This window comes from Scyliorhinus canicula, chromosome 11, assembly GCF_902713615.1.
Source record: "Scyliorhinus canicula chromosome 11, sScyCan1.1, whole genome shotgun sequence".
In the NCBI taxonomy this organism is placed as follows: Eukaryota; Metazoa; Chordata; class Chondrichthyes; order Carcharhiniformes; family Scyliorhinidae; genus Scyliorhinus; species Scyliorhinus canicula.
In genome coordinates this window covers 69,779,228-69,794,919 of record NC_052156.1, presented here as the reverse complement: position 1 = coordinate 69,794,919, position 15,692 = coordinate 69,779,228, and the positions used below count along the sequence as shown (strand labels likewise).

The following is a 15,692-nucleotide window of genomic DNA, read 5'->3' as shown; positions in this document are numbered from 1 at the left end:
TGGATGGTTTGGTCAGACAGAAACTCACCTCATCGTAGCGTCAGCCTATTGCATCTGTTCAGTGGTACTTGTACCCAGGAAGGATAGTGCACTGTGCAGCTGCTTAGATCCTCACGACTTAAACAAGTGAGAGAAATATCCAGTGGCAAGGAATCTATACAACTGCAGAGTGCTCAAGTCTTCATGAATCATCATAGGTTTTGCTGAGTCTTAATGAACAAATTGTCATATCTTACAGCACTCCACATTCCTTTGGGCAATACTTCTGGATCGTTTGAGATGAGCTCAGAATCAGCAATTTTTCAACAAAAAAGGTACGAGTTGAAGGAAGGACTGCAAAGGATAAAATCAACTGCAGATATTTGAATAGTTTTGAAAAAATGCTTGAAGTAGCAATTCAAGATCATGATAAAAACTTTCTCTATAATAAATGTTTTGAGAGAAGGATGAAATGAAAATGAAAATCGCTTATTGTCACGAGTAGGCTTCAATGAAGTTACTGTGAAAAGCCCCTAGTCGCTACATTCCGGCACCTGTCCGGGGAGGCTGGTACGGGATGTGCCGCAAGATGCACATTGAATGCAAGTATGTAGCCTCTGAGTGATCATCACTTGATTTTTCAGGTGATGGTTCAAGTGGTTCCCTTATTTTCTCTGTTGAGTGTGTTCTGGTAAGCAGCAAGACATTTGCAGCTCCTGCAGGTTTAATTGCTATTTTACAAACGTTAACACAACATTTAGATTCTTTATAACAACTCAAATGGTCTCCTTTTTCAGAAGGTATTGATGTACCCGAGGTTTTGTACACAAAACTTGACAACTCATCATCATCTCCAGGGAAGTCCATCTAGAGGAGAGTCAGAGATTTCCTGTAGTAGTTGGGGTAGGTCATCCCAGGTGAAATGGTCAGTAGCTTATGTGCACTGGATTTCTTTGCCAATTCAAATTTTAAGAGCCAAGAAAAGCCTAAGTCACTACAGGCAGCCCTTACATTTGCTATGGTTGCTTTGTTTCGACTAATAGCAAATACTTTCAATGAACTATTACTATGCTTTGCATAATATTTTAAATATTCCATCCCTGCTTGCCCCCTCCCCCGCATAAATTGGCAAGTATATTGACATTCCTGTGTCATTCCAGCTGGTAATCCTCCACCCAGTAGAGAGGAGTCTGGGGCCGGTGGATAGGCTCCTGCTGCCTTTTCTTCCACCTCACTGGATTTCTACTGGCTTCCCAGTCTAATGCAGACAGGGAACGTAGGATCTTCCAGCCACAGAGTGGAAGATCAACTTATTCAGATTTGTCACTCTCAAACCATCCATCAGGAGGTGCAAGGGGTGATTGGGTCAACACTTGTTTTCTGTGGGGAACTGTTTGGTACTTGCTTGCATGGTTAAGACCAGTTACTCAAGTGCAAGGATGAAACCACAGTCCAAAGACATACGGGATAGGTTATTGGGTTACAGGTTTAGGACAGGGGAGTGGATATGGGTAAAGTGCTCTTTCAAAGCGTCGGTGCAGACTCAAAGGGCAAAATGGCCTCCTTCTGAATTGTAGAGATTCTATGATGTGGTTTGTAGCTCAACTTCTTTCTCCCTTCTACCCTCCCTTTTATTCAGTTGTTCTATTACATCCGCAATAATGGCAATGATGCTGGAACCACGATCATGCAGAAATCAGCTCCGCTGGCCTGGACATTGAATTTGAATGCCAGACAATCAGCTGCCAACACAATTCCTCACTTTGTGCCTCAGGATGGCGCCAGATCTCAAGAAGAACAAAGCAAATGTTTTAAAAGGACATTCTAAAAGGTCCCTTTGAAAAAGGGGCAAATCGTGCGTGTTTGGACATGCTGCAATCTGTGCCATGTGACTTCACAGGAGGGAGGGAGCAGAACCATAGCTCGAGAACATGGCTTGCCACCACCAACCAATGCCCCACCCCCTCCCCCCCTGACATTCTGTGGGGCAGCTTTTGTTCTTCCTGCCCAAAAACCTGTCCCTCCAAGATTAGCTTGCTGAGTCACCAGAGGACATGCAAATCGTGAAGAGTGGAAGAGGTCATCTCATTCCAAGGGACTGATAACAATTTACTATATACACGTTTTTATTTTAACAAGCTTGATATTCATGCAAGAATAATTTAATGTTGTGCAATTAGAAATAAAAAAAAGCACAAAATTCTGCAGTTGATTCTCAATAACCACCTAAATTCATAAAACTTGACTATTTAATTCAAGGTCAACGACACCGAAAGAACCCAATGAATCTAATGAGCATTCTTGAAACGTACCCAGTTTGCAATGTCCCAGATACTTTCTCTTCAAGAAAAGAAAGCTGCAAAAACTATCAAAGCTAACAAAATGTATTTGCTTGTTTGAATTGAACGCCCAAGCCCCATCCTTCCTCCATCCAAATTAAGCTGGGCAAATGGAGCTATGATACAGATCATTCCTGATCAAAATGAATTGCAGAAACTGCTCGAGGAGCTGAAAGGCCAAAGGTTAGCCTATATTGTTTTCTAATTTGATCAAGTCTTGCGCACAACAAAGAAGGCAAGGATTGGGCAATGGGAATGGCCAGGAATATAAAATTATGTAACAAGGATTTCAAACATTATGCGCTCTCTTCTAGCAGCACTTCTGCGGCAGCAGAGTGAACATTTTCTTCCAATTCCCCTCAGGAACTGTGCTGACATCACAGCAGATCATTAGGAGAATTCCCATGGAAATTCAGCATTAGTTTCTGGCAGCAAAGTTAATTGTCAGCAAAGTTAATTGCATCAAATTTCCAGCATTAGCAGTTTCTTTTTTACTTGAGCTAGATTTCTGACTGTTCAGAACTTGAGCTGTCACCAATTTACATTGTCCCTAAGTTCACCTTTGTGCCTACGTTCACCTTGGAGGTTAATTTTTTTAAAAGCCCACTAATTTATTTTTGCAGAGCTTCACATATTTATGGGTCTGAACCTCGTATGAAGGATCACCCAAGACATTTGATTTTCAAAACTGGAATAAATTATTTTCAGATATTAACAGTCAACTATTCAGTATTTTCAAATCTCTTTTTCGTCCATAGAAACTTAATTTGTCCATTTTGAACTTTTGCCTCCACGAAGGAAGCGGAGGCCTTCTTTATCTCCCAACCCTCCTCCTCCGCCCTCCCTCTTCAACAAGTCATTATGTTCCCATGTCTGGGTGGTCAAAAGGATAACTCTACTTTTATTTAAATATGGAGATAAAAATGAAGGACAAAAATGTATAATGAAACCATCTCAAAAGGGAAACATCTAGATAGTGGCACTGTGGGAAGGACTAGCCTGACTGGAACAAATCAAGCTCCATATTAATGCACCAAAACATGGGAATTGCTAGATAGAAAAATATCTAAGGTTCATGGTGTTTGATCTTCACTATTCTGGCCGGCACAGGATGCAATGATAATGGCGTTTTTGACTATGAAAGAAAAATGAGTGGGGAATTCTCCGGCTGTTCGCTGGCAGCGGGATTCCCTGTCCCCGCCACCAGCACATGCACCCATGGGTTTCCTGCCAGCGTATTCAATGGAAAATTCCATTGACAAGCTGCGGGAATAGAGAAACCTGCCATCAGCGAAAAGCAAGGCCAGATTTTCCGTCTCCCCCCCCCCCCCACCCCAATATTGTGGAACATTTGGGGAATTGATAGATCCAAAGTTGCTTGGTTGTTTGTTTCTTCCAAGCATGCACGCTGAGCATACATCATGACCTGGATCTTACGGTCCCAGTCTCGGTGAATGTTGAGAATGTCACCACTATTGAGGGCTGCAACGGGACTGCGGCTTCCAGGGAGCTCACCTATACTGAAATCCAAAATTCCGTGCGCATGAATAGACTCCTGAATTGAAGGTCCCATTGACACTGCGAGACAGGAACTTTGGATGATTCACTTGGGTTTTTTTTCAAGCTCCTATCAGATGCACAGCCCAGTCATGAGCACATCCCTTTAAACCAACACACCCTCTCTTCCTGCCCCTCTACTGGCATTCCTCCAACCCCCCCCACCCCAACCAATCCCTAGGGTTTATTGCATTTTTGGAATTGGAAGTTCAGTAGCGGTAAATTGCTGGTGAGCGAATCAAAGAGCTAACTGGGTGTTACTTTTTACATCTTTGTATAAAAAGCAAACAACGAATCATAATTTGAACTATGTCAGACATCTGAACCGTAGCAAACCATCTTTTAACCTTTAAATATAGACTGCATTTATATAGACTTAAAGACCATAATTCTCATCCAATAACAACTTTATAGTACCTTTAATATAATAAAATGTCTCAGGGCAATCTATAAGAGCATTATGAAACAAATCATGAGCTTGGACCTCTAAGGAGATATTAATCAGATGACCAAAAACCTGAAGGTGGAAAATGATGTGGAGAGGTAGAGAGGTGTAGGGATGGTATTCCAGAGTTTGGAGCGTTAGCAATTGAAGATGAAGCAATTAAAAATCTCTTTTATCATGTCCTAGCTGCCAAGGGTTGCTAATCATGGTTTATGCAAGTGTTTTTCAAACTTCTTTTCCCCCCCAGTACCCACTTTTACCAACTGGCCAGCCTTCGTGGCCCACCATTTTTGCTTACTTTAATGCGATAGGTGAGCCTGCTTGCTCCTCACAATCACACTTGCTTTGTCATTCAATGTTACATTACTGCTAAGGACTACAGCTGAGGATTTCAATTTTCATTGCATGAATAAAAAAATCATGAGGTCTGTCCTTGAACTTGCCATGCTTAAGTCTTCAAATACCTTTGAAGTTTTAAAAACTTTCATTGCCAGTACTTTCATGCTTAGAACACACATGGACTTTGCACCCTGATTTGCATTGGCACAATTAACAAAAGCGATACCTCAAGAAATCATCTTTATGATGCTTTGTTCCTAATTTCAGTTTCATTGATGGCTGTTCACCAGAGGCCCTGGAGTTCTGTACACAGCTAACACTAGCACTGACTTGTCCTGCAGTGGCCTCTCTTGAGCATCTCCCACCAGAAGGTTCAGTTCTAAGTTCCTGGCCTGGAGGGACACTGCCTGTTTTTGTCTCTGGCCCTCTTCCTAAAGCGATCCATCTTCAGTCACCGTTCCTTGCCTTGCTTGTTTGCAGCTAGAAAACACAGGAATTTTTCCTCTGTGATTTTGTGCCAAAAGCACGTGACGTCAGTGTATGTGCCGGGTGCCGCATTTGCCCGGAAGACTGCATCGTTCAATTTAAATTCGGTCGTGGCTGGCATTCTCAATTTAAAAAGCCAGTCACAACCATTGGGCGCTTCCCCCGCGACAGATAATACTGCGATCGGTCGCTCTATGATCCTCCCATACCCGCCTGCAGGTTGCGACTTGCACTTTGAAAACTCCTGGTTTATACCATGACATCACTGTGCAGCAAAGCAAGGAGGCAGGCCCCATGAACTATCACAGGAAATTAGCCCATGCTGTTGGTGTTATTCTACACCACACTCTAGACATCTAGCCAATTGAGTTAAACCACCCCTGAGGAGGGAATCAACAAAATCATCATTTTCAAGATACATGGGGACAAGATCAGGATAATTCTCTCCATGGAGCAGGTTGTCAAGTGTATCAAATCTTTGCTGCAGAGAGTAGTTAGTGAGACAGAGCCCACTGCATTTTTCAAAAGGAAAGTTGGAAAAATATCTAAAACAGAGGAAGATACTCATTACCTGGAGACAGCAGGGAGGTAGAATTGGTTGTAAATTGTGACAGTGAAGAGCCAATACAAATGTGAAGGACCATATAGGCTCCTTCTGTTTAATGTACAAAGGAGGTGTCAGTTTACAGGTGATGGGTATAAAATCTTACTACGAGCACAAAGGAAAATGCCAGGCTACAGCTCCAGGATGCTTTCCAATGGTAATGTGGAAACATAATGCCTGAATAAAGAATGATGTGGAGATGTCGGCGTTGGACTGAGGTGAGCACAGTAAGAAGTCTTACAGCACCAGGTCAAAGTCCAACATGTTTGTTTCAAACACTAGCTTTCGGAGAACTGCTCCTTCCTCAGGTTAAAGAATGTCCAATGTTAAAGAAAGGACTTCTTACGAAGCAATTAACTCTAATTGTTGGTCACATTGATATGTGCCAGAATCATTCTCATGTCGAAACGTGGAAAGGGGATTTAAATTTCAGCCAGAGGTAACAGATGGAGTGCTGACTGGCACTAACATGTGCACTAATTTCCCTTTCATGATTGCCAGTCTGAACCAAATCAAAAAGGCAAATTGTGCTTTCTTTGCCCTCTTTCACCTTGAAACGCAGCAAAAGGCACTGCACTTGCCAAGTTTATCTACTATTTTGAAAGAGAGAACATTGAAATATCAATCAGCATCACACCACAAAACTACTACTTCTCAGGGGGCTTTGTTTCAGCTATCTTGAATTCATGATGACTCCAGATCTTTAGAATACACCAAATGTAGAAAGACTTCGGCACAACTTCACGATGAGGAATTACCCAATCCTCTCGCACAGTCCTAGCTCTCTGCACTTATTTCTGCCAAATCTCTGACGATCTGATGAAAATATCAGCTTTTAATTTTGATCCACTGATAATCTATAATGGCTCCAAAGCAGAATGAATAGTCGCAGTCAATAGCATTACAAGATTAAGCAGCGCAGATGCAGAAGAATGAGAGCACAGAAGGGCTGGTCATTGATTGGCATACAAAAGGGTGAAAAGGTTAAATCAGGCAGAGAATAGGAGCTATGACAGCAACTGGGCCATGGTCTATTCAAATTGAAGCAAGTTTGGTTGGGGGGTGGGGGGAGGCATTCTCATACACCCAGCTATAGGAACATTAGGGTTTCAGTTTATGTGAAAAGAAAAAAAAAAATCATATTTGACCAACCAGAAACTGCAGACTAAGTGGCTTTTTGTTTAGCGTAAAAAGCTTTGTAAAGGCCCAAGCTCCCATCTGTAATGTTAAAAGTGAACTCTGATCATTTAATTAGACGTATGGCTTCCAGCATTTAAAAACTCATTTTGAAATATACTGCATCAGATGACAGTGTGAAGGATGGGTATGTTTATTTAATTTATTCTTTCACGGTATGTGGGCATTTGTTGGCGAGGCAGGAGCTGGAGTTTGTTGGAAAACAGGAGCTCAAACTGTAAGCACAAAACAAGTACAAACAAAAAAAAATCCAACACTGGCACAGACATGGAAGGTCATGGGCAAAAAGGAGAGAACAAGCTAAAACTTTAGAAAATCTAATGTTGCATAATGTTGTGTCCAAAAGGACACAAATATATCCCAGACCTAAATGGCTGTCAAAATATCCATGGCCTATCATTAATTGACAGCATCCCTCCGAAAGATCCAGGTGATCCAGGTATCCCACCTAGAGTACTTGTTTGTGCAGCTGCATATGTACCTATGGGTGTTGTGTCAGCATGATTCTTGTGTGATGTAAACTCTGGGGGACGCTTGATAATTGGCAGGGAATACCAGAATAGATCATCCAGTTTCTGTTTACGTGGAGTTTATTACTAAAGAACATCTGAGCTCAGCTTGGCTCAAGTCAGAAAGTTCTGGGTTCAGATTGCCACTCGAGAATGCAAACTAACGGTCATTCCAGCTCAGATGTGGAGAAATCCTGCATTAGCAAAAGGAGTCACTCTTGTGGGTATGGTATTCACCCGCAGTCCATTGTTGTGCGCTATTGATTCAGGTGAATGTTAAAGCATTATTTAATGTACAGTATTATTTAAAGAAAAGGCAAGAAGTGGTCTCATTGCAATGGCCGACACTATTCCCTCAAACATCACCAGAAGCAGATTAGGTGGCAATTCATCTCAGGGATTGCTTATGGCACCCTACATAAACAGGCTACCACAAATAGCCACTGTACATAGTAATTCATTGTACGCCAAATCCTTTGCAATGTTTCTGAGGGATACTAATCAAACATAAACACAGAGGACCGGGCTTTTGCCTTTCATGCTGGAGGCTCGAGTCAGGAAATTGAACCAGCTCAATGGAAATGACGACTGCACACACTTTCATCCCAGGGGATCGGGGAAAAGATAAAGTCAAGCCTGCCGCCTTTGTAGGAAGGTACAGAGGTGGGTGGGTGCCACAGCACACTGGAAAGAAGGCCTGCTTTAGTTCTCTGAAACTTTGGCCTGCTTGTACAAAATGCTGTACAGTCCTCTAATCCATCATCATTCATCACGTCCCTGTTAAACTCCCATTTACCTCTGTGTAATATCCACTTATCCAAGTCCCCTCATACCTGCAATGCCACCTCCATAGCCGCTCACAATAGACGGGATTTAAAGATTGCAAAGAAAAAGGTGGTCCTGCAGAGGATCATAAAATGTGACACTTATCACTACCATTAGCTGTGCGAAATAAAACTCAAGATTGCAAAAGGAAGAAAATGATGTAAAACATTATGATGAAATAATTAAACTAACAATCTAAGAAACTTCTCATTCATATATACTTGGTATGGAAACAAAAAAAACTCCCATTCATGAAACCCATGCACAATTTAAATCTCAAGTGGTAAATCTGTTGTAAAAACAAACTTCTATTCACGAAGTGCATCAGAGCCTTTAATAGACTCTTGAAACTGTTGCCCAAAATGCTAAGTCAGTTCCCCTTGCTGAGAAAAGTGGCTTTGGAACTTTTGAAACTCAGCCAAGCATTCATAATGGGCTCTAATAACAGCACTTGGAAAATGTTACTGATGAAGTCACTTGAAATTATAGGAACAGCTGGCTAATGTTTTTTTTTAAAAAGCTACACCAGATAGTCTGTCAATCAAGGCACACCAGCAGTGGTTGTCTGCCTTTTTTTAAACTGTAGCTGCCAACTTTAGCCTAGTATTTCCCCCTCCCCCCATTTATAAAAAAGTCTGGAGAATTTAAATAACTTCAGATCACAACACTTGACGTTCTCTGTCACAAGTGTTTACACCTCTTCCATAAATTTGTGACTCCCCCGCTGAGAGTTAAGGCCCTTGGAAATTCTGTTCGAATTCAGCTTTAATTGCAAATGATCCTGAAAAATTCAAGTTTCTTGCCAGCGTGATTCTGGTCTCTCGCTCGCCAGAAAAACTGGGATTTGCTGGAAATGGAGGAGAGACTTCAGCATTTCAGTACAACCTGCCATATTTAAAAGCCTCCTGAGTCATCCCAAACTGCCCAATAATCTGGCCAAAAGCCTATCTTTGCTCCACCCAGTGGTATCATCACGTTTTTATCTTTTCCAATAGTACAACCGTCCAATTACTGAATTTATGTCCATAAATTAAGCCCATGTTTGATTCACTCTTGATATCCAATGCAGGGCCTTTTAGACTTCCAGTTGAGTCTCAGTTGCAACATTGTGCCTTTGGTACATGAAGGTCAGATGCTCCAAGTGAAAATGCAAGAAAACTGGACAGTGAAGAGCATATGGAGTTTATCTCCTGTAATCTAGCCTCAGTAATGGAACCCATGTGAATGAATTTGTGGCAATGATCTCTTTATTCGAGGGAACATCTCTGCTATGGTATTTGAATTAATAAGAGTCACGAGGTCAGCACATGCTCAATGTCCCTCTGGCAACCGCTTTTGTTTATTTAGATTCTTTATCCTAAAATTGTTTTTAGATATTCTTGTTGCAAATTTCCTCAGAGCCTTCTGCAGCTTTGGCAGAAGACTCGGCACATGTAAAAGATATTTCCACCAAACACCTGCCAAAGGCATGGTGGAAGATGCCAGGAGAGTGCAACAGGTAATGAGAGGCGAGTCTATGGCCAGAGGGGGAAATAATGGCAGCCTGGGTGGGAGGAGTGGACTCCCTGCTCGAAATGTACCACCGCAAATCACCTAGTTTGTTACAACCTTTTTAAAAAAGGTGAATATGTTCTGCCAGTTCTAATCTGGAACATCATTTATTGTCTCAGCATGTAATTAAAAGAAAGCTGGACAGTTAAGACAACAAGGTCGAAGAAGTCCAATTGTGGGCACGCCATTTTCCTGGGTCTCATCTAAAAATACATTGAAAGGAAGTGTATGGTGTCCTGTGATTGAAATAAACATATTTTAATTTTACTTTACTCCACTAAACAGAAACAAAATGCTCCCAAAATCAGCCCAGTTACAGATGTATTGTATTTGTGTTCATTGTGTGTTTCTGAATCAGACAGGCAGATTATTGCAAAGGGGATTACTGAAGAGTTTGAGATGGAAAGAATACCAGCACTAATAGCAAAGCAAATTAATCTTCTTAATCTGCTCACAGACATTGGAACTGTCTATCAGTCATTTTAAAGTTAAATTATTAAAAGATAAGGAAGCCTATTCTTCACCAGGGCATGTGCATGCCACAGAGTTGAATTCTGATTAATGCAGTGCAACTTTGAAATGGTGTCTGCATTTTCCTTCATCACCATGGAGCCCTATAAATGCCACCACTGTCCAGCTTGGGAACAAATGAGGAGACATCTGCACAGTTCACATGTCTGCCAGGACAACCAGACGCACGGATTGTGAGGTCTTTGTTCACTGTTGCATTCATTGCCGACACTGGAACAGCTTCTCTTCGGCTAATTAATGCAGTCAATTAATGGAATGAACTCAAACAGCATCTCAGATTAAAAAGTCAGTTGCAAAAACAAGAACTGGATGGGTTTTGAGACTTTTCAAACCCTGCAAAGAAAAGACTTGATGATGGGGCGCATGAAGAGAATTCTAACTATTGAATGCTTTGGACACAGCAATCACCTCTAATATTCAACCGAGTAGGTTTTTTTATATAATGTAACTAAGCCTTAAATCAAACAGCACCCAAAACCTTTGATTTGCACTGAACCTTCTTTAATAGCATCGGTAATAGTTAGGAGTATTTTTTTTGTGGTGTGGGGAAAAAGAGAGAAACAATTCTATTTTCTGCTCAAATTTTCCCTTGCTCCCACAATCGACATACAGGCAAAAGATTGCAGTCATGGTCTTCCTTGCCCTTGGCTAGAGGCTTTTGCCTAGTTAATTCCTTAATTAGAAATGTGCCTCATTTATTCAGATCACAGATCAGTTCACTCTCACAGTCGGGGGGGGGGGGGGGGGTGGGGATCAATGGCATACTTTTGCATTTCTACTAACCTTACTCTCAACCAGTGCTGGAGAATAGATTAAGAATCATTCTCTTTTTCATTTTCCTTTCCTCTTTGAGAAAGTGCCTGGCACTTCCGAGCACCTTACTAGGAATTGGAAATCAGCAGAATTGGGTGTGGGTAGAGGCATTTGACTGATGTACTCATGGTAACTTGCATCGTCAGTTCAATCTGTTCCCTTCACTGTACCACAGATATGATAGGTGTTTCCTACCCAAACACTTTCTTATGCTTCGGTTACGGTCATTGTATGGTTTATTCTGTACTTTGATATGTAATAACTGTCTCAGAGGGTGAGATTGAACCCAATCAAAATACATCCATGTACAGAGTTAAAATCAGGCCATTCTGATGGACTTAGCGTCTGGTGATTGCAGACTATATTAAATCACTAATACCACATCTTTCAACATTATTTACAAAGAAATTTATACTAAACTGTGAAAGTTAGATAAGGCACCTTGTGTTCAAAAACAAAAATGAACATTTTGTACCACTGCCTAGACGTTCTTCACACTAAGAATAGAACATTAGGTGGGATATATATATTTAATAAAAATAATGAGAGAGATGGAGACAGAGAGGTGTTATGAGTTTCTACATTGTGTCCAATTGCCCCTCTCAACCAGATCTGTCTTGTGACTATATAATCCACCCAAGCTTTTGTGTTCACAGCACAGCACATGACCCATGATGGGGTTAAATTTGACTTAATGCGCACAGTGGAAAATAAGCTCACTCTGCAACTTTCCAAAGCAAATACTTTATGCGCTGGTGCAAATTTCCCCTCAGTTGGAGTGAATTGTTTTAAGAGTCAGATGCAAGATTAGTTTGGCCACTAGTTTGTATTGCATGGAGTGGCTGGGGTAACATCACACTGCAAACTAGAAAATAATGTGATAAAATTGATATATGTTAAATCAATGCCTCCGTCCTTCGTATGCAAGCCTCATTCAAGTAATGGAGACCACTTCTATTCCCTAGCCCCTGTTGAATCTTCCGCATTAATACGGAAAGCCAGTGAGAAGCAATTCATATCCACTTCTTCAGCACCATGAGACAGAATTACAGGGCACCAAGTCGAGATGAATGAATTGGTGTCCTGTACCCAACGGTAGTGCAGTTCCTGAACATGGCATCAGCATGCTAATAAACCAGGGACAATGCAGCCTCATAACATACGTGAATTAACTTGCTTTTTTGGACAACTTTGCTGACATGAGGGCAAGTGACTCTTGCATGACCTCAGTAATGTCTCAGAGCACGAATGTCCAAGCCATGTTCATTGGCTAAACTTTGACAGGGCTTTATTTCTACGCAGGATAGAAGATTATAAAGAATTTTCAGCTGCCGTGGGTCAAAAATAACTCAGCAAGGGGGGCACATTACATCACCATGAGACAGGCTTGAAAATGATGCCCCAAACTCCTTTACTAGATTGAAGACTTGGGTAAAAATCCTAATGGTCACAGATATAATCTCATCCCAAGTATTTTCAAACTTAATTTATCTATTTCACATGTGACTGTTTATTTGCAATTAACCATCTGAATCTACTGTTCCATGGACAGTAAATAGACAGGTGTTACCACAGACTACGAGGTTATTTATATGGGCAGGTGCTGGAGGAAATCTGAAATGTGGGTTCTTAAAGCCCTCAGCATTAATACCCACAGACTGACAACGAATGGACTGCGCAGGGGATTATTATTTGGAAGTGGAATCCAGTTAAATTGCAGCGTCTGCTTCAATTCACCTTTCAAGTACTGAAGGTGGTTCAGTCATTGATTAAAAAAGGAGAATGCATATAATTGACTACGATTTGACATTATCCCTCATTTGCATAGCGGTCACTTTAGCATCGATAAGGCACACAAACTTAGTGAGTGTCATAAAATTCACCATTAACAATCGGGGGCTAGAACTTGAAAATCCTTGCAACTGAAGTATAATAAACTAAAACAGCTCAATCCGTCCACTTCTTTGAGGGTGTTGAGAATTGCAGAACAAGAACAACTCCCTGCTTCCAATGCACATAAATAACAGGAGACCGATGTTCGGCATAATTTTTCATAAGTGCTAAAATACACAATAAATTGTGCGAATTAAATATTAGCTCCAGTGTCACTTTCATGCATGCACACATTGGGGTTTAATTCCTGTGCTTCAACAGAAGCTGGTGCTGCCTAAAACACTGTCCACTGGCTCATCTTCCCATGTTCCTTTGTCAGGTAGTATCCAAATGATTACTGGTATTGCTTAGAAAGTGATTGGTGTCATTTGCTTGTATTTTAAGTACTGGAAAAGGACCATGGGATTTGTGAATTCAAAATCAGCCAAACACAAGGAATAATTACAAAAGCTCTTTTTACACAACCCTCTTAAGTTTAGAAATATCCCTGCACCATGTAATGGAAAGTGCACTGTAAAGGGTGTGGTTTAATACTTTTTTTTAAAACTCAAAAAAATCATAATGCACTTTTCTCCAGAAGGTCAGACATTGCAAATTGATACACCGTTTGAAAATTTGCTTTGAAACAAATTCTGACATTATTACCTGAAAAAAGTTACAGGAATCTCATCACACAATACATAAGCTGCCTCACATACAGCCCCATTAAAAAGGGAGGATCGAGAGCTAAACAGACACTGAACTCTGGGGCAGGGAAGCGAGAAAGAGAGAGGACACATTCGAAAAGAAGAATGCCAATTGTTTGGTAAAATCAGCAAGCTATACCCCCCTCCCAATTTTGCTTTCCCAAAAAGAAACAGCTGCCAAGGGGAATGAGAGACAAGGAAGCAAAGTGAAGCAGAGCAACATTTATATACTCTAAATACAGAGCACGACAGCAGCTGCTCGCCTTGTTTGCATACCTTTAGACTATCTCATTTGGCAGCTCAGACTCCTTTCAATGTGTGACTGCCCCCTTGAATAATACCTTCCTAGGAAGCACGGGGGCAGTGGCGGGGTGGGGGAGGAATGGGACGATTATGCCCTTCACGTGAATAGTTCATTCATCGGCTTTGTACCATGAGGTCTGGGACCTTGTCACACAGCCCCAAGCAAACAGTGACAGCTATAGTTAATGGCCAGATTCACACGCGCTCCCATACACACAACTTGCTGGCAGCCTTTTGTCTGGGAATCGTTCTTGTCTGCTGCTGGGACGAGGTGCAGAGGGTGCTGCTGCCTTTCAAGAGTGCGATAGACAGTGGCGAAGGTGAAGGGCTCTTCCCAGCCCCTTCATCAGCTTTAGAGGTGACAGCGGGCTCTATGATCTGAGAAACACAGGGCCCACGCTGAGCTTTTCACTCTGCTTCTTCGGGGCCTATTGTCTCTTTAGATTCCTGAGTGTGAATTAAGGGAGGAAAGCTCCTTCCAGAATGCAGTCGCATTTACATGCAAATCAGAGATTAGGGGACAACACATGCCTCTGCTTGCTGAGCAGACAATCATTTCAACTTGAAAACAAACTGTGGTCAAATTAATAATTGCTTGAGGAATTACACATCTAACACAAGCAGGCGGGAGAGTGAATAAAAGAAAATAGCACAGCCTTACCCAAGTAAACTGAAGTGTTGTATCCAGCTGCAGGTTAGATTCTGACTGGAAACTGCTTGCACGGTGATTTGGGGCACTCAGCAATGTTGTGTGCAGTCACTGTGAAGGACTCATTTAGTTAATTGCAAACACTCAATAGTCTCCTTTTTTCTCTCTCTCTCTCTCTCTCTCTCTTCAGGTTTTCAGCAGCATTTCTTCCACCAGCAAAAGATAAATTAAAATTATTTTAATGTCATTTCTGTACAATCTCTGTTGACTGCAACAGTACATGAGGTTTCCAGCCCTCAGAGGATCCACTCTCCCCAGCACCGGCTTCCTCCACTGCTTCTGGTAGCGTTAGCACCTGGTACTATAATACAGCAATGAGCTGACTCCAAGCAGTGGATTGGTGGATGCCAGCTGTCGATCAAAGGATATTCAGACAAGCAGGAGCCTATTTGCAAAGCTTGCAGTCCATACAATAGAGAGGGGTCTGACTGGGGAGGAGTCGGCGTGAGACTACAGGAGAGGGTAGAGAGTTGAGGGTTTGGCGATGGGGGACTCCTTCAGCTTTATTTTCCTGTTAAATGTTAATTTAAAGAGTTCCGGGAAACATCGACTATTAGAGCTCACACCGATTGAGTCCCTTCTGAAGTCTATCTTCCTTATCTTAAAAACTCCTAAATATCAAACTGTTCACATCCAGAGATTATGGACAGGGAAGGAAAGGTAACTGGTTTGAAAGGCTGCTCCAGCTTGTAGACTGATCGGGGTGAACATCGTGCCCTCCCCAGAATCTTTCACTGCAGTGCAGAAATCCCGTACCAACCTCCCCGGACAGGCGCCGGAATGTGGCGACTCGGGGCTTTTCACAGTAACTTCATTGAAGCCTACTCCTGACAATAAGCGATTTTCATTTCATTTCATTTCAAATTCATTAGTAGCTTTTTTGGGGGGCTGAAAGTCTTTCAGAGGCTGAAAGGAGAAATGAGGGT

The 15,692-nt window shown here is 41.8% G+C and overlaps 1 protein-coding gene and 1 long non-coding RNA gene across 3 annotated transcripts in view; one reads left to right on the top strand and one right to left on the bottom strand.

Annotated features, from left to right (window-relative positions):
- The window catches only part of LOC119973123, a 35,779-nt gene extending 33,632 nt beyond the window's left edge, over nucleotides 1–2,147 (top strand). The window contains exons 2-4 of the long non-coding RNA XR_005462239.1: nucleotides 239–314; nucleotides 777–882; nucleotides 1,619–2,147. This is a non-coding gene — a long non-coding RNA (uncharacterized LOC119973123). The remainder of the gene's footprint in view (nucleotides 1–238; nucleotides 315–776; nucleotides 883–1,618) is intronic.
- The window catches only part of lrrn1 (leucine rich repeat neuronal 1), a 41,834-nt gene extending 26,772 nt beyond the window's left edge, over nucleotides 1–15,062 (bottom strand). The window contains exons 1-2 of one of the 2 annotated variants that reach the window (XM_038810709.1): nucleotides 14,719–15,062; nucleotides 8,289–8,355 (exon numbers count right to left, since the gene is read on the bottom strand). The gene's annotated coding sequence lies outside the window, so the exon portion shown is untranslated. The remainder of the gene's footprint in view (nucleotides 1–8,288; nucleotides 8,356–14,718) is intronic. The other variant, XM_038810707.1, reaches the window with a different exon arrangement.
- Nucleotides 15,063–15,692: the final 630 nt, after the last annotated feature.